The sequence below is a fragment of the Pseudophryne corroboree genome, chromosome 8, assembly GCF_028390025.1.
Source record: "Pseudophryne corroboree isolate aPseCor3 chromosome 8, aPseCor3.hap2, whole genome shotgun sequence".
Taxonomy (NCBI): domain Eukaryota; kingdom Metazoa; phylum Chordata; class Amphibia; order Anura; family Myobatrachidae; genus Pseudophryne; species Pseudophryne corroboree.
In genome coordinates this window covers 227,705,565-227,725,709 of record NC_086451.1, presented here as the reverse complement: position 1 = coordinate 227,725,709, position 20,145 = coordinate 227,705,565, and the positions used below count along the sequence as shown (strand labels likewise).

The following is a 20,145-nucleotide window of genomic DNA, read 5'->3' as shown; positions in this document are numbered from 1 at the left end:
AAACCTGAACCTGCCCTGCCATCATCTGAAGCAAGAGGTGGTAACGAGGTGGAATTCAACCCTCTATATGCTTCAGAGGATGGAGGAGCAGCAAAAGGCCATTCAAGCCTATACATCTGGCCACGATATAGGCAAAGGAGGTGGAATGCACCTGTCTCAAGCGCAGTGGAGAATGATTTCAACGTTGTGCAAGGTTCTGCTGCCCTTTGAACTTGCCACACGTGAAGTCAGTTCAGACACTGCCAGCCTGAGTCAGGTCATTCCCCTCATCAGGCTTTTGCAGAAGAAGCTGGAGGCATTGAAGGAGGAGCTAAAACAGAGCGATTCCGCTAGGCATGTGGGACTTGTGGATGGAGCCCTTCATTCGCTTAACAAGGATTCACGGGTGGTCAATCTGTTGAAATCAGAGCACTACATTTTGGCCACCGTGCTCGATCCTAGATTTAAAACCTACGTTGGATCTCTCTTTCCGGCAGACACAAGTCTGCAGGGGTTCAAAGAACTGCTGGTGAGAAAATTGTCAAGTCAAGCGGAACGCGACCTGTCAACATCTCCTCCTTCACATTCTCCCGCAACTGGGGGTGCGAGGAAAAGGCTACGAATTCCGAGCCCACCCGCTGGCGGTGATGCAGGGCAGTCTGGAGCGACTGCTGATGCTGACATCTGGTCCGGACTGAAGGACCTGCCAACGATTACTGACATGTCGTCTACTGTCACTGCATATGATTCTCTCACCATTGAAAGAATGGTGGATGATTATATGAGTGACCGCATCCAAGTAGGCACGTCAGACAGTCCGTACGTATACTGGCAGGGAAAAGAGGCAATTTGGAGGCCCTTGCACAAACTGGCTTTATTCTACCTAAGTTGCCCTCCCTCCAGTGTGTACTCCGAAAGAGTGTTTAGTGCCGCCGCTCACCTTGCCAGCAATCGGCGTACGAGGTTACTTCCAGAAAATGTGGAGAAGATGATGTTCATTAAAATGAATTATAATCAATTACTCCATGGAGACATTCACCAGCAGCAATTGCCTCCAGAAAGTACACGGGGATCTGAGATGGTGGATTCCAGTGGGGACGAATTAATAATCTGTGAGGAGGGGGATGTACACAGTGAAAGGGGTGATGAATCTGACGATGATGATGAGGTGGACATCTTGCCTCTGTAGAGCCAGTTTGTGCAAGGAGAGATTGATTGCTTCTTTTTTGGTGGGGGCCCAAACCAACCAGTCATTTCAGTCACAGTCGTGTGGCAGACCCTGTCGCTGAAATGATGGGTTGGTTAAAGTGTGCATGTCCTGTTTATACAACATAAGGGTGGGTGGGAGGGCCCAAGGACAATTCCATCTTGCACCTCTTTTTTCTTTCATTTTTCTTTGCGTCATGTGCTGTTTGGGGAGTATTTTTTAGAAGGGCCATCCTGCCTGACACTGCAGTGCCACTCCTAGATGGGCCAGGTGTTTGTGTCGGCCACTTGGGTCGCTTATCTTACTCACACAGCTACCTCATTGCGCCTCTTTTTTTTCTTCTTTGCGTCATGTGCTGTTTGGGGAGTAGTTTTTGGAAGGGCCATCCTGCCTGACACTGCAGTGCCACTCCTAGATGGGCCAGGTGTTTGTGTCGGCCACTTGGGTCGCTTATCTTACTCACACAGCTACCTCATTGCGCCTCTTTTTTTTCTTCTTTGCGTCATGTGCTTTTTGGGGAGTAGTTTTTGGAAGGGCCATCCTGCCTGACACTGCAGTGCCACTCCTAGATGGGCCAGGTGTTTGTGTCGGCCACTTGGGTCGCTTATCTTACTCACACAGCTACCTCATTGCGCCTCTTTTTTTTCTTCTTTGCGTCATGTGCTGTTTGGGGAGTATTTTTTGGAAGGGCCATCCTGCCTGACACTGCAGTGCCACTCCTAGATGGGCCAGGTGTTTGTGTCGGCCACTAGGGTCGCTTAGCTTACTCACACAGCTACCTCATTGCGCCTCTTTTTTTTCTTCTTTGCGTCATGTGCTGTTTGGGGAGTATTTTTTGGAAGGGCCATCCTGCCTGACACTGCAGTGCCACTCCTAGATGGGCCAGGTGTTTGTGTCGGCCACTAGGGTCGCTTAGCTTACTCACACAGCTACCTCATTGCGCCTCTTTTTTTCTTTGCGTCATGTGCTGTTTGGGGAGTATTTTTTGGAAGGGCCATCCTGCCTGACACTGCAGTGCCACTCCTAGATGGGCCAGGTGTTTGTGTCGGCCACTTGTGTCGCTTAGCTTAGCCATCCAGCGACCTCGGTGCAAATTTTAGGACTAAAAATAATATTGTGAGGTGTGAGGTGTTCAGAATAGACTGAAAATGAGTGGAAATTATGGTTATTGAGGTTAATAATACTATGGGATCAAAATGACCCCCAAATTCTATGATTTAAGCTGTTTTTTAGGGTTTTTTGTAAAAAACACCCGAATCCAAAACACACCCGAATCCGACAAAAAAAATTCGGTGAGGTTTTGCCAAAACGCGTTCGAACCCAAAACACGGCCACGGAACCGAACCCAAAACCAAAACACAAAACCCGAAAAATTTCAGGTGCACATCCCTAGGCCCATACCCCTTCCTTGTGAGACCACACCCATTTTTTTGCAATGCGCACTGTCCCTTTGTAAAGTATGAAAGGTAGTGCACAAATGTATAGTTTGCAGTGGGGTGCAGAAAACCCTAGCACCAGCCCTGGATCCACCTAATGGGAGGGGGCAGGTACAGTACAATGCTGTGACTTGTCACTACTATGCCTTAATCATGACAGTTATGAAGCATGCATATGAGGGTGTAGAATATACATAGCTTTGTTAACAAAATATTATTTAAAAAAAATAGATTTCATCAGCAAAAATTAGAAATTCTTAATTCCCTACAGAGCATCATACATTAGTAATAACCAAAGTTAAATAGTATTCTATTTAATACACAGTTTCCATTCAGCTTTGCTGCTGTAAAAAATTGCAAATTAGTATATGTACATTGTTTGGCATGATGTGAGTACAGAGGATTAGTGCCCACAAAGCGCTGTGCCCGAGTTAAGCTTGTACATTTGAAAGGTGTTGCCAAACGCAGACATGTTGATACTTTTTTCTCACAAAATTCATCATGCTGCATGTTGGTTGCCAGCATTTATATTCAGTGCACTGTACGGGCATGTCCCCTTCAGTAAGATACTGGGCCCCTTTTTATATGTGCTGCAGTTGATTCAACACAGACTGGGAACAGGTGAGACCACATTTTCATCAAGGCTGTATTTGCCCTGCTATGATCTTTACCGGTTGCCCTTTGATACAGAGCCCCCATTGTCTATGCAAGTGCCCATATGTCACATGCTTGTTTAAACAGTAAGCTATGATTTATAAACAGTTTGCATAGCAAGACATGGGCTGCTCTTATAAAGACACCCATGGTTAAACTATTGCTGCAGACACCCATGAGTTTTGTTGAATTAAAAAGAACACTTAAAGGATTTCAGGTCCTTATTTCTCCAACATCATCATGGAGTATTTTCTGAAATATGTGTGTTCTTTTACAAGGGCCAGTGAGGATTTAAAAAAACAAATGGACTGGAGCCATGACACATCCACTCAGAGAGGAGGTACGGTGACAAAGGCTATAACTCAGGTCTGGGACTGAAACAAAAATACATGTGTATATCATAGTGGGGTGTAAGGGCTATACATATAGGAAAAATCTAATAAGCACATAAAAAAAACCTAAATCTAAATTCTAAGTATAAAGACTCTGCTGTGTACATGGTGATGTATGGTTGTTTTGGTGTGTTTTGTTTAGCCGTAGGCAGTGCCGGACTGCCAATCTGGCACTTCTGGCAAATGCCAGAAGGGGCAATGGACTGGTGGGCCGGTCAGGTCCACAGAGAGCAAGGAACGCCGCTCGCAGCTCCCAGCTCTCTGGTTTGTCTGACGCCGCCTCTGCCCATAGTGCCCCATTACTAAGCAATATGGAGGGTGGCCACGCCCCCTGACTCGCAGCATGCTCCCATTTGCAGTGTCCATATGCCCCTTTCTTGCCACGCGCGCCCCCTTTCACGTGCACCTGTAGTGACCAGTTACTAAGTAATATGGGGGCGTGGCGCAAGTCCACACCCCCTGACTCACAGCACGCCCCCATTTGCAATGTCCGCATGCCCCTTTCTAGTCGTGCGCGTCCCTTTCACGTGCGCGCGCACACACAGATGCCAGGGCTGGAAATAGGCCCCAGTCCGTCCCTGGCTATAGGTACAGTTGTGTACGCAAAGCCATAACTAGACTTTTTTTATGCCCACCCCAGCATCCCGTTTTTCCAATAGGAACATAAGGCGCATATCTCGAGGGGAATGGGCATGACAGAATTGATCCCAGAATAAACCCATGCTATTATGCCCCTTCCCAGCGGTGTTTCTAGAGAGGAGCAGACCCGTGTGCAGACTCCGTGTGTGGGCCCCCTCCTCTCCTGTAGCCATCACCGCCGCTGCTAGCACTCTCAGTGCTGAGACTCTAGCGCTCAGTGCGGTGACGACGGTGACGGCTACGGGAGAGGAGGGGGTCCATACACAGTCGCCGATGGATGCCGGAAAGGTAAGTATAGAAGAAATAAGTGTAGTGTGTGCAGTGTGAGCCCCCTCTGGACCCAGGGGCCCGTGTGTACCGCACACACTGCACGCATTATAGATACGCCAGTGCTCCTTCCCACACCCGTAGTAGATATGGTGAAAAGTGACAGGACCATTTTTGTAGTTTATTAAATTCTACACACTGGAGGTGCAATAAAAATTTTGATTTGGTTGTCTGTTTGGGCATTATTGTTCACGCAACACAAGCCACGCATCGGAAATTATGTCATTATGTCAACCCCCTTTACATCCCCTTAGGGGAGATTTATTAAAATTCTAATTACGTAGTTTTCCTATTTCCCACCTGCAGAATACCCATGCTAAATATCATCCTCGGGAAGTAAGAGAATTAGTGACGAGTCAGACAGTCAGGAAATGAGTGAGGGCTTTTGTATATATATATATATATATATATATATAGTCAGAATTATAGATAGACAGACAGACAGACAGACAGACAGGTAGATAGATAGATAGATAGATAGATAGATAGATAGATAGATAGATAGATAGATAGATAGATAGATAGATAGAATGATGAAAAACAATGAAGACAAGAGCGCCTCCTAGTGCAATAAGTCTTAATACCACAACAATTTAGTGTGCATAAAGGGGCTATGAATGAACACGAACCATGTGTATAATGTAAAACAGTTTATCTCATATTCTGCAATGACGGTCCTTAGTAAGATCTCTTCACTTCAAGACCGCATTTAGGCCCTCATTCCGAGTTGTTCGCTCGCTAGCTGCTTTTAGCAGCATTGCACAAGCTAGGCCGCCGCCCTCTGGGAGTGTATCTTTGCTTAGCAGAATAGCGAACAAAAAATTAGCAGAACTGCTACTAAATAATTCTTAGCAGTTTCTGAGTAGCTCCAGACCTACTCCTAGATTGCAATCAGCTCAGTCCGTTTAGTTCCTGGTTTGACGTCACAAACACGCCCTGCGTTCGGCCAGCCACTCCCCCGTTTCTCCAGCCACTCCTGCATTTTTGCCTGGCACGCCTGCGTTTTTTAGCAAACGCTGTGAAAACGCTGAGTTGCCGCCCAGAACCACCCACTTCCTGTCAATCACAATACGACCACTCGAGCGTTGAAAAAATGTCGCTCGAGCTTGTGTAAATCTACTAAGTTTTTAGTTAAATAACTAAGGGCATGCGCTCTGCGTACCATGCGCATGCGCAGTTATCAGCAAATCGCAGCATAGCGAAAATCGGCAATGAGCGAACAACTCGGAATGACCCCCTTAGTGATTAATTAGCACCTTCAATCTGAAAGTAGATTAAAAAAGAAGGGCACTTCCTAGTGCAATAAATTCTAATATCACCCATTAATATAAAAGGGGCTAAAATATATAATTTGTAATTTCCCCTAGAAATGCCCCATTGCTTAGCAATGTGGGGGCATGCCGTGAGTCCACGACCCCTGACTCGCAGCATGCCCCCACTTGCAGTGTCTGCGTGCCCCATTGCTAAGCAATATGGGGGCGTGCTGCGAGTCTACATCCCCTGACTCGCGGCACGCTCCCATTTGCAGTGTCTGCGCACCCCTTGCTAGTCGTGTGCGCCCCCTTTCACGTGCGCGCGCACGTATGCCAGGGCCGGAAAGAGGGCCCCAGTCTGTCCCTGACTGCAGCAGTAACATGGCAATGAGACTAAAATTCATATAGCAGAAGGAAGGATTGCCCCTGCTCTGTCAGTGTAGCTGCTGCTTTCCATGAAACATGCATGTGCTGGCCCAGCATTGCAATCTTTGTGCTGTAGTAGTGGTAGTGGGCCTGCCTGTCCTATGGACCTCCTAAAAAGGGTCTTTCCCCATTAAAGGCAAAGGTTCACTAACAATTTTTATTTAGATAGCCCTGACATAAGAGGGTATATGTAATAGGGTCCGAGTTTGAGGGAGGTGCGGAATGCCGGCCAATGGGGGTAATTCAGAGTTGATTGCAGCAGCAAATTTGCTAGCAGTTGGGCAAAACCATGTGCACTGCAGGTGGGGCAGATATAACATGTGCAGAGAGAGTTAGATTTGGGTGGGTTACAGTATACTGATCCTGTGCAGGGTAAATACTGGCTTCTTTATTTTTACACTGCAAATTAGATTTCAGTTTGAATACACACCACCCAAATCTAACTCTCTCTGCACATGTTACATCTGCCCCCCCCCCCCCCCCCCCCCTGCAGTGCACATGGTTTTGCCCAACTGCTAACAAATTTGCTGCTGTGATCAACTCTGCATTACCCTCATTATCAGGTGTTATTTTAAAGCGGAAATTATTTACAAGGTTTACATCATTTTGCCTTGATTGCCTTTTTAAAAAACCTCCAAGATCAGCCGGAATCCTGCACCTCCAGCAAACAAGGAGCCTATTACATACGCCCCAATAACTTGACAGAGAAATGTTTAATCATTCACCTAGTAGAATGTGTTTGGCATCCCGGTGGTCGGGATGCCGGCAGTCATGTGACTGATTCTGGAATCCCGACACCACTCAGGAGACGGTTGCTGGAACACTTACAGCCAACGTCCTGAAGGTAAGTATCGGGGTTAGGGCCTGGGGGAGGGTTAGGCAATAGGGGGGTTAGGGTTAGGCACTAGGGGGGGTGGTTAGCTCTAGCCGACATCACCTGAGGGTTACCACTAGCCACCACCACTGGAGAGTTAGGGTTAGGGTAGGGGAGGGTAACAGAACTTACCACCTCCGATGTCAGGATATTCAGTGTCGGGGTGCCACTGTCGGTCATATGACAGCCGGCATCCCAACAAACAGTATTTAATACCGAATCCATTCCAACTTTGCCACAGATAACAGAAACTGGTCCTGGAAGTTTCCCTTATTTTGACTCTTAAATGCATTAAAGGAACAAAATGAAAGAAAATATTAAATATAAAGTATCTCCCTCTCTCTCTCTCTCTCTCTCTCTCTCTCTCTCTCTCTCTCTCTCTCGATATATATATATATATATATATATATATATGGCAAAAAAGTAGATTGACTCACTGATTGACTCATCACAAAATCTCTTAAACCACAAGGCCTACACTCTCTTGATACTTGGCAGGTAGCTTCTCCTTAGGTCCCAGGTGCTTGCTAAGAACTGGTTTTCCAAATGTCACTGGCCATCCATGGAAATCACCAAAAATGGATGTGTGTATGTATGTATGTATGTATGTATGTATGTATGTATGTATGTATGTATGTGTAAATGTATGTTCCAGCATAACTCCGGAATGCCTGCAGAAATTTACACCAAACTTGGTACACATATAACTTGCAATCTGGGAACAAACACTGTGGGGGTAACAGTGACACACACCTAGCACCCCTAGGGGGAGACAGAGGCACAGAGTATATCAGGAGACAGCATAACTCCATAATGCCTGGACCAATTTATACCACACTTGGTACACATGATTTACAATCTGGGTACAAACACTGTGGGGGTAAGACACCCCTAGCACCCTTAGGGATGAGGCAGCAGCACAGAGTATTTAACGAGACAGCATAACTCTGGAATGTCTGGTGCAATGTACACCAAACTTGGTACACATATGACTTACAATCTGGGAACAAACACTGTGGGGTTAACACACCCCTAGCACCCCTAGAGGTGGGCCAGCAGCACATACTATATCAGGACATGCATGATATGTCAGTGGCGACAGGGCTGCATGTGACACTGGCAGTGACATGATGTGAGAAGGGGAATGGAGGTAGCAGGAAGCCACACACTGAGAGTTATATAGTGGGAAGAGCAGGGTCTCCATCAGTACAGAGTATATTAGGAGATGCATGATATGTCAGGCAGGACAGGGCTGTATGTGACAAGGGGCAGTGACATGATGTGAAGAGGGGAATGGAGGTAGCACAAACCCACAAACTGAGAGTTATATAGTGGAAGTAGCAGGGTCCCCCTAGCAGCACAGAGTATATTAGGAGATGCATAATGTGCTGCACTATATAAGAAACTGCAAATAAATCGATAATTTCACAGGGGCACTAACATGATGAGAGGAGGGGAATGGAGGCAGCAGGAAGCCACAGACTGAGAGTTGTATAGTGGGAAGAGCAGGGTCCCTTGGGGGACTAAAAAGGGGTTCGGCCACTACAAAAAGTGGGTCAGGGAAGCAAGATATGCCTATATACTAGATCTCCAACCAACATAAATTAACAAACAACTCTAATTCTAATTTACCATCCTCATCCCATAGCGAAGCAAGGGTATTCAGCTAATCAAATATATTTCCAAAAACGATGTCCAGTAGTAAAAGTGAGAGATAAAAAACAGGAGAGAATCACAAATTTTGTGTAACCTGCCTGATATGTTGCTCTGATTTTGAGATTTTTGAAGGTTGAATGGCATTATTTATCACATAGAATACAGAGAATTTACAGCAGAGGTCCTTAACCTTTTATCACCAAACAGCTACATTCACAGTACAAAGCTTTCTAAAACCCACACAATACAGGAGACTGTTATCTGTTTAAGTGCTGCTTAAAAACTAGTATTTTATTAAAAAACGAAACAATGTTTTCATATGTCAAAATGAAACAAAAATGGAGATCAAGAGTAAATTTACTTAAAGGTTTTGGGTCTATTGTAAAGCTGACGGGTATTGGTGATTATCAACATTGAGTTGCAGTTTAAAAAAATCAGCATTTAATATGCATCGGTTTTGACTGCCATTGAATTGAAATCCGATGTCGATACCCATCAGGTTTCAAAACCCTATACTGACTGCATGCTCAGACCAATCAGCGCATCCCCATTTATTTCTATGGAGAGTGATGTGGAGTGACTTGCTGTTAAGAGCAGTATAATAGGTTTATTGTTTTGCCAAGAGTCGGGATGTCTATATGGACCAAAGAGGAGGTAACTCCCTTTAGACTGTAAGTAATAAATTAATGAACATCGGATGTAGTGGTTGTGTGTATTTAACAAAGGAGTTCCACAGTCATTATGTGTGTCATGTATTTTGTGCAATACAGGTTGAGTCCTCCATATACAAATTTCCAAAATACAAAATATTCCGAAATACCAAATTTTTGGAGCATGACTGAGATAGTGCTTTCTGATGATTCGATGTACACAAACTTTTTTTAAATCCCAAAATATTAAAATATTGTATAAAATGATCCGGTCAGCATACCAGTCTACCAACACTGGTTAGAAGACCGACTCTGGGATCCCGACATGGATTATAATGCTGGTGGAAGAATGCCGACTGCCGGCGTCCCTATCGTAAGTATGCCAGGGAGGGTTAGGGTTAGGTGTATGTGTGAGGGGGGGGGCAGAGGCTAGGTTTAGGCTGCAGAGTGAGGGTTATACTGTGGGTGGGAGGTTAGGGTTAGGCTGCGGGAAGGGAGGTTTAGGGTTTGGCTCTAAGAGGGGAGTTTAGGATTAGGCTGCTGGTAAGAACAGTTAGGTTTAAGCTCTACCGGGGAGGGTTAGGGTTAGGCTGCAAGGTGTGTGTGGGGGGGGGGATGCCGCTGTTGTTATTCTGACCACCGGCATCCCAAGTGCCGGGATCCCGATACCATCCAATAAAAGGTGTATATGAAACATTAATGAATTTTGGGTATGTACACAAACTTTGTTTCATGCACAAAATTATAAAAAATACGGTATAAAATCCAGCACCATATTTATAAAGCCTTGGAGAGTGATAAATTGCATGGTAATAAAGTACCAACCAACAGCTCCTAACTGCCATGTTACCGGCTCTGTTTGAAAAATGCAAAATAGGAGCTGATTGGCTGGTACTTTATCACCGTGCAAATTATTACTCTCCAGGACTAGATAAATTTGGGTCTGACTTCAGGCTGTGTGTATAAGGTGTATATGAAACTTAAATGCATTCTTTGTTTAGACTTGGGTCCCATTCCTAAGAGATCTCATTATGGTATGCAAATATTCCAAAATATGGAAAATCCGATATCCAAAATACTTCTGGTCCCAAGCATTTTGTGTATGGGAGACTAAACCTGTATTTATTGTACAGAAGGACTACAGGTGCCAGTAGACTCTTAATGTCTGGGTATGCTCGAACTTATGGTTCATTATACTGAGGCAGGCTTGCTTGGGACCTGTACGCCACCTGTAAAAAATATATTATTTAACTAAGCATCCAAAGCCCAGGGGGTGCTAGTTGTCCGTGGGAAGGCAGGACCCAATTTTTTTTGAGGGGTCCCCACTTCCCTATAGATTCTAGCCCTGGGCTGACCAACTAAAAGCTGTTTGCCATTATGACAGGGGGGCTCCAATGCTGTATGTCTCTTTGCCATAGCATAAGCACCCCCGGCTGGTGTAGCCTGGTGCTGGTTATTGGAAAATCGAGGGAACCCCATACTGTCTTTCCCCCTAATTACCATTACTAGCCTAGGCTCAGAGGTTATGGGCTGGATAAGGAATTGGATCGACAACAAACAAATTAGTAGCGCTTGGAAACTGGATTAGAGATTTTATAATCACAAATTTAATAAATTGATTAAAAATAATAATATTGTTGCAACAATCAATTAAAACACAGTATGTAGTATTAAATTTTGGGCATAGATTAGCACTGCAAGACCTTAAAAAGTTCCATATATTGGGATATGGTTTGTTTGCCGGTACTCAAATAAGCCAGTTTAGCCTCAAATGCAATTGCCACAGTCCAGGAACAGTTTGCAAGCAAATGGAAATAATCAACTGCTGTTGGAATAGACCATACATAGCTGGTTCAAGATGATACTTGGTCCAATTGGTTTGCTCGTGTCCAATACTGCAGATATCCAATTTGCTGATGATGGTAGTTCCTATATCAGACTTCTAGGCTGTTAGAAGGAGTTGAGGAAATAGAGTCCAGCTGTCCCACCGACGCGTTTCGCTGTTTAGCACAGCTTTTTCAAGCTTGAAAAAGCTGTGCTAAACAGCGAAACGCGTCGGTGGGACAGCTGGACTCTATTTCCTCAATTGGATATCTGCAGTATTGGACCCGAGCAAACCAATTGGACCAAGTATCATCTTGAACCAGCTATGTAAGGTCTATTCCAACAGCAGTTGATTATTTCCATTTGCTTGCAAACTGTTCCTGGACTGTGGCAATTGCGTTTGAGGCTAAACTGGCTTATTTGAGTACCGGCAAACAAACCATATCCCAATATATGGAACTTTTTAAGGTCTTGCAGTGCTAATCTATGCCCAAAATTTAATACTACATACTGTGTTTTAATTGATTGTTGCAACAATATTATTATTTTTAATCAATTTATTAAATTTGTGATTATAAAATCTCTAATCCAGTTTCCAAGCGCTACTAATTTGTTTGTTGTCGATTTAGTTGTGGGGCCTAACTAACCCCTTATATTTAGCTGCTATAAGAAAAGCAACCCATTGATAGCGCCATAGGTATTACTCGTTAATCCCTTTGGATATGGAATTGGGAGGGAGGGAGGGCACAGTGCTTCACCCAGACTCGCCTGCCACAGGAAAGTATGTTATGATTGGTTCCTATTCCTTTCTATGTGAAAACATTGATAGTTGCTCCAGTGTTCTAAACTGTTCTAAAGTCTGTATTTGGGTATATTTTCCATTGCCTTTTGTAAATAATTGGTTGGCAAAACCAATAGAAAAATGACAAAATACCAAAGTCAACCTTTAGTAAATATACCTCTACTAGCTGTTCTACCTGTTCTTCACACAGGAGTTTCTGATTTTCATGGTTGTAACTGTAAATGACTGTAAATTTGAGATGTCTTAATGTAAGTAAATATTAATCCATGGTTCTTGGCGTTACCCGAGGAGCACCCATAGCAGATACGGTAAAAAGTGACGATAACATTTCTATAGTTTATTGAATTCTACCCACTGGAGGTGCAATCCAAATTTTTATCTTATTGTCCGTTTTGGCGTTATCATTCACGCAACTCAAGCCACGCATCGGTAATGATGTCATTATGTCAACCCCCTTTTCATCTCCTTAGGGGAGGTTTATTAAAATTCAAATTACATAGTTTTCCTATTTCCCACCTGAAGAATACCAATGTTAAATTTCAGCTTCCTCACATATCGGGAAGAAAGAGAATTAGTGATGAGTCAGTGAGTGAGTGAGTGAGTGATGGCTTTCGCATTTATATATAAAGATCTCAGGACACATGTATAGACCAATGTTGTGGGGACTGTCCTGCCACCATATTTGCCCCAATTTATGGGAAGTTAAGAGTAATTACTCCAATCACCATGGTAAGCAGGTGCCCTCACATCAGACTTTCTGGTGACAGTGGTAACTGAAGGGTGATTTTAGAGGTGGGCAGGTGTGTTGTGGGCAGCTAGGGCTTTGGAAGACCTAGAAATGTCCATGCTCATATGACGGATCACACTCCTGAACATTGCAAAAGTAAATGGAGACTGATTTTACTGTAATAAAATAACTTGTGCTTATCACTTTTCTGGTGGGTTTTGACCCAGCTGACACTGTGGCTTACCAATTGTGTGTGCAGGGCCATCAGTCTCATATATTTGAACTATAAACGAAAAGGTAATCCCATATAAAATTGTGGTAAATACCTTTGTAGATAGGCATGCTCTGTATATTTGTTGACATTCATTGAGTTGACATCATGTTGACATGAGAATGTTGACATGGTCCTAACATCGACGTGTTTAGCATTTCAACAATGATGAAATGTCAGCATGCTCAGAATGTCGATAAAACAGTGGTGCAAAGGTGTCTCCTTGGTCCAGTGGTGTCAGGTGTGGCAGTGTTCTGGTGGTGTCATCTGATACAACCTTTTTGGTGGTAAATACGCTATCCCCTAACCATAACGATAAACCTATACTTAACACACACATCCCTCCCACAGCCGAACCCAAACCCTCCCTTCACAGCCTAACCATAACTATCTGCTTGCAGCCCAACCCTACCTATCTGCCCGCAGTCTAAAGGCCAGTATTCACTGGCCGATGTGAGAGAGATGTGTGCTGAGCGAACCACTCAGCACACATCTCTCCCGCCGCTCAGCACAGCGTGATGTGTGCTGAGCGTGCGGGGGGAGACGGTGGGGGGGGGGGGGGGCGCTCACTTCACCCAGCGGGTGAAGTGAGCGACGATAGCAGCGATAGCGATGCGCGGGGCTGCGCATCGCTATCGCTGTAGGGGGTACACACGGAGCTATAATGCTTAAATTCTAAGCAATCTAGTCAGATTGCTTAGAATATCACTCCATGAGTTCCCCCCTTAACCCTACCTATCTGCCCGCAGCCTAAACATAATATCAGCATTCTGCAGACATATGACTATTGACATTTTGAAAGTACACATGGTGACATGATCCCAGGTAGGTTGTTTTTGCAGTCCCCAAAAAAAGCTATGGAGACTATGCTATGGGAACTACTCATGTTGATAAAAATAGAGGATTGTACCCGTATGTTACATAACCGCATCCTTAATGGTGTGGCAATCTTCTGAAAATGTCTTATAGAACATATATTACATTAAATATATTGGGTCCTGATTCATATATCCAAAAATATGTTTTCTAGAATCATGAGACCAGGCACAGCCTCCAAAAAGAGAGTGGCCACTGCACACAAGATACTTATGTGTCCTATTCACATGGTAGGATGCACAAGCAGCTCCTGTTGTTAAAAATTATTTGGGTAATTCAGGGTTGATCGCAGCAGCAAATTTGATAGCAGTTTGGCAAAACCATGTGCCCTGCAGGGGGGGCAGATATAACATGTGTAGAGAGATAGATTTGGGTGGGGTGTGTTCAATCTGAAATCTAAATTGCAGTGTAAAAATAAATCAGACAGTATTTACCCTGCACAGAAACAATATAACCCACCCACATCTAACTCTCTCTGCGAATGTTATATCTGTTCCGCCTGCAGTGCACATGGGGGGTAATTCTGAGTTGATCGCAGCAGCAAGTTTGTTAGCAATTGGGCAAAACCATGGCCCTCATTCCGAGTTGTTCGCTTGCTAGCTGCTTTTAGCAGCATTGCAAACGCTAGGCCGCCGCCCCCTGGGAGTGTATCTTAGCTTAGCAGAAGTGCGAATGAAAGGTTAGCAGAACTGCTACTAAATAATTCCTTGCAGTTTCTGAGTAGCTCCAGACCTACTCCTAGATTGCGATCACCTCGGTCCGTTTAGTTCCTGGTTTGACGTCACAAACACGCCCTGTGTTCGGCCAGCCACTCCCCCGTTTCTCCAGCCACTCCTGCGTTTTTACCTGGAACGCCTGCGTTTTTTAGCACACTCCCTGAAAACGCTCAGTTTCCGCCCAGAAACATCCACTTCCTGTCAATCACACTACGATCACTCAAGCATTGAAAAAACGTAGCTCGATCTTGTGTAAATCTACTAAGTTTTGTGTTAATTTGCTAAGCGCATGCGCTCTGCGTACCATGCGCATGCGCATATTCCACCTAATTGCTGCGTTGCGAAAAATGGCAAAGAGCGAACAACTCGGAATGACCACCCATGTGCACTGCAGGTGGGGCAGATATAACATTTGCAGAGAGAGTTAGATTTGGGTGGTTATATTGTTTCTGTGCAGGATAAATACTCAGAATTAGGCCCATGGTTTTGCCCAACTGCTAACAAATTTGATGCTGTGATCAACTCTGAATTACCCCCTATATGCACCATGCCTATATTTTGTATGTAACATAAATAGGTATGATGATACAGTTGCAATTACACACAGAATATAGCCATGCTGCATATCATTTAAATCAGCATATGTTTCTTGTGTGTCCTGAAGGACTGGGGTTTATTTAGGATGTGTGTTACTTTAATCATGAGACTTTAGGGGTACAATGGGTGACTTTCTCTGACACTGTCATCCTCCTGTACTAAAAGATACATTCCAGTTGGTCCAAAAATATCAGACATTTTCAGTCTAAATACCGTGACACCTCGGATCTGATACACAAAAGCAAGGAAACATCCGCACGCCATTACAAAAAGAAAATAGACGCACATTGTAATGTCCGATGTGGTGCTATAATTTCCTGCCCAGCATTATAGGCTCCCATTACATCTAGAGATGAGCGGGTTCGGTTCTCAGAGAACCGAAACCCCCTGATCTTCATGTTCTGAGCCAGGAACCAAGTCCGGCTCGAGACTTCCCGCCAGACTCGGAAACCAGAACGAGGCAAAACGTAATCATCCCGCTGTCGGATTCTCACAAGTTTAGGATTCCATATAAACAGCCGCGTGTCGCCACCATTTTCACTCCAGAATTGGAGAGTGAGGGAGACAGATCTCTGTCTCTCTGTGGTTGGTGGCGTCGGGTGGGGTCAGTGTGTGCTCTGTAGGGGTGCTGTAGGGGTGCTGTTCCTGTCATTGTGGTGTCCCTGGGATGTTAGGGGTGCTGTCCTGGCTGTCACTGGTGTTTCATGTGCTGTTAGGGGTGCTGCAGCTGTACATGGGTGTTGCTGTTCTAACTGTCACTGTGTTGTACAGGGAGCAGGGGCACTGTCCTCCTGTATGCAGTGAAAATACAGGGTTGCTGGCCCGGTCTTGTATGCTGTAAAAATTCAGGGGTGCAGTGAAAATAAATGTACACTGGCCCTGTCTTGTGTCCTGTAAAAATTCAGGGGTGCATTGAAAATAAATGTACACTGGCCCTGTCTTGTAAACAGGGGTGTTTATTTGTTAAAATAAAAGTACACTGGTCCTGTGTGCTGTAAAAATACAGTGGTGCAGTTGTTAAAATAAAAGTACACTGGCCCTGTCCTGTATGCTGTAAAAATACAGGGGTGCTGTGAAAATAAAGGGGCACTGTTCTGTGTGCTGTAATAATAAAGGAGTGATGTCCTATGAAATGGAGAACAAACATTTGGAGGAAAAAATAGTGGAAGATCAGGAACCACTTCCCGTTCCTAGTACTAGTGCTGAAGCTGCTGCTGCCACCGGTCATGGCATTGACGATGCAATTCCATCAACGTCGTATGCTAAGGCCGATGCCCAATGTAATAGAGGGCATGTAAATTCCAAGAAGCAAAAATTAATAACCAAAAAAAAAATTCTCTGATGAGAAACGTAAAATTGGCAATTTGCCATTCACGACACAAAGTGGCAAGGAAAGGCTAAGGCCTTGGCCTATGTTCATGACTGGTGGCTCAGCTTCTCATGAGGGTGGAAGCCCTCCTCCCTCTTGAAAAATGTAAAAAAAATTAAGCTTGTTAAAGCACAGGAAAAGACAACTGTGCGTTCAGAGATATCACAAATCCTCAAGGAGAGTCCAAGTGTGTCTGCGGTTGCGATGTCCAGGCCTGACCTTCCCAAGACTGTATGGAAAGAGGAGGCTCCTAACACCATTTGCACGCCCCCTGCAAGTGCTGGAGGAGCACCGCCAGTCCAATTGCTGATATTGAGATTGAGGATGTCACTGTAGAAGTACACCAGGATGAGAAGGATATTGGTGTAGCTGGTGCTGAGGAGGAAGTTGACAATGAGGATTCTGATGGTGATGTGGTTTGTTTGAATAAGGCACCAGTGGAGACAGTTGTTGTCCATGGGATGAAAAAGCCCATTGTCATGCCTGGACAAAATACCAAATAAACCATCTCTTTGGTGTGGTATTATTTCTCCACAAATCCAGACATCAGATGTCAAGCCATGTGTTGCCTTTGTCAATCCATAATAAGTAGGGGTAAGGACGTTAACCACCTAGGAACATCCTCCCTTATATGTCACCTGCAGCGCATTCATCACAAGTCATTGTCGAGTTCAGAAACTTTGGGTAATAGCATTAGCAGTCCACTGACACCTATATCCCTTCTTCCTGTTGTACCCAAGCTCCTGCAATCCACACCACCAACTCCCACAATGTCAATTTCCTCCTCAGTCAGGAATGTAAGTAGTCCTGCAGGCCATGTCACTGGCATGACTGACGAATCCTCTCTTATCCGAGATTCCTCCGGAGGATCCTTGAGCGGTACACCCACTGCTTCCACCGCTGCTATTGTTGCTGCTGGGAGTCGATCGTCATCCCAGAGAGGAAGTCGGAAGACCACTTGTACTACTTCAACTAAGCAATTGACTATCCAACAGTCCTTTGCGAGGAAGATGAAATATGGCAGCAGTCACCCTGTTGCACAGTGGATTACTGAGGCCATAACAACTATGCTGGTGTTAGACGTGTATCCGCTATCCGCAATTAGTACAGTGGGATTTATAGAGTTGATGGTCATACTGTGTCCCTGGTACCAAATCCCATCTAGATTCTAGAGTCATTAAGAAAAGTGCCCTCAGTGTCCTGAAAAATGCAGTTGTACCCACTGTCCACTTAACCACGGACATGTGGACAAGTGGAGCAGGGCAAACTAAGGACTACATGACTGTGACAGCCCACTGGGTAGATGTATTGCCTCCCGCAGCAACAACAGCGGCGGCACCAGCAGCAGCATCTCACAAACGCCAACTCGTTCCTAGGCAGGCTACGCTGTATATCACTGGTTTCCATAAGAGGCACACCACTGACAGCCACTTACGGAAACTGAGGGACATCATCGCGCAATGGCTTACCCTACTTAGACTCTCCTGTGGATTTGTGATATCTGACACCGCCACCAATAATGTGCGTGCATTACATCCGGGCAAATTCCAGCACTTCCCATGTTTTGCACATACAATTAATTTGGTGATGCAGAATTTTTTGAAAAACGACAGGGGCATGCAGGAAATGCTGTTGGTGGCCCGAAAAATTATGGGCCACTTTCGACATTCAGCGACTGCGTGCTGAAGACTGGAGCGTGAGCAAACACTCCTGAACCTGCTCTGCCATCAACTGAAGCAAGAGGTGGTAACGAGGTGGAATTCAACACTCTATATGCTTCAGAGGATGGAGAAGCAGCAAAAGGCCATTCAAGCCTATACATCCACCTATGATTTTGGCAAAGGAGAGGGAATGCACCTGACTCAAGTGCAGTGGAGAATGATTTCTGTGTTGTGCAAGGTTTTCCAACCCTTCGATCTTGCCACACGTGAAGTCAGTTCAGACACTGCCAGCTTGAGTCAGGTCATTCCCCTCAACAGGCTTTTTCAGAAGCAGCTTGAGAAATTGAAGGAGTAGCTAAGACGGAGCGATTCCTCTGAGTATGTGGGACTTGTGGATGGAGCCCTTCATTCGCTTTGCCAGGATTCAAGGGTAGTCAATCTGTTGAAATCAGAGTACTACATTTTGGCCACCCTGCTCGATCATAAGTTTAAAGCCTACGTTTGTATCTCTCTTTCCGGTGGACACAAGTCTGCAGAGGTTCAAAGACCTGCTGGTGAGAAAATTGTAACTCAAGCGGAACGTGACCCGTCAACAGCTCCTCCCGCAACTGGGGCTGCGAAGTAAAGAATAAAATGTCCTAGCCCACCCGCTGGTGGTGATGCAGGGCAGTCAGGAGCAAGTGTTGACATCTGGTCCGGACTGAAGGAGCTGCCAACTATTAGAATCAGAATCAGAATCAGCTTTATTGGCCAGGTGTACTCACGTACACTAGAAATTCTTTGTGGTACAATGCATCGCCAAGCAGCAACATGAAGGAGGAAAAACGTAGCATACATTACAAACATTACATATATGAGTTCATACTGCACATATGCAACTGTACAGTAGACATATTATACATTTAAGACTAAAAACTAAGGCTGCTTGGCAGAGCAGCACCGAGGCAGCCATCCGCGGAGCCAACTAGATCACACAATGCACATAATACAGAAGATTTAAGTATTACATCAAAAGATAAACCACACAGACAAAGACACAGAAAGAATAATGCATGATTGGTGTAGGCATTTTGGGTAATAACCTCCAGGGGTTGTGTATTCCACCCTCACAAGGCACCAGGTGCGGCAGCCATCTTAGGCGCACTGCGTAGGATTACCCAGGGTGGAATAGTCCACCCCTAGAAGAGAACACAAAATGGGGAGATTGCAGAGTCCTTAAGTTCAGAGTAGGGTTCCAATAAAAACATCAGGTCCACGCATTTTTCATCCCATCCACAAGCGCACCAGATAAGGCAGCCATGTTGGGCGCACTACAAAGGTTACACAGTGGGAGATGAGCCATACAGGGGCCAAATGCATGTATGGGAGAACTGACACGGGTGTAGGAGTATGCTATACCCTGCATGGAAAGATCCAAATGAAGCACACCCCGCCCACGGAGGAACCATCCGAGGCAGCCATGTGGGGCGCACTGCATAGGTTACTACTGGCAGGGTGTGCAACTAATGGAGGTACACATTACGGGAATAGCACACAGTGGGTTGGAAGTACCATGTAAGAAGAAAGAGAAGAGAAAGACACATTTGCAGGAAAACTGTACTAACATTATATTGTGATAAAGATAAATGTCCTGGTCTCATGAGAGCAGTGCGGGTGGGTGTGAGAATGTGGGGAGCACACTAATGTCCAATGGAACTGACCCAGCAAAGTCTGGTCCTGATGCGCACATCCCTCAGTTCCCTGCTCAGCTTGAGGGGTAGTCCCGGGGGCAGTCATGATATTCTTGGACAGAGAAGTAGTAGGCATTGG

General features: G+C 45.0%; 1 long non-coding RNA gene across 1 annotated transcript in view; it reads left to right on the top strand.

Moving 5' to 3' along the window:
- The first annotated feature begins 3,552 nt into the window (after nt 1–3,552).
- LOC134947640 (uncharacterized) overlaps nt 3,553–20,145 on the top strand; it is a 78,747-nt gene continuing 62,154 nt past the window's right edge. The window contains exon 1 of the long non-coding RNA XR_010182674.1: nt 3,553–3,616. This is a non-coding gene — a long non-coding RNA (uncharacterized LOC134947640). The remainder of the gene's footprint in view (nt 3,617–20,145) is intronic.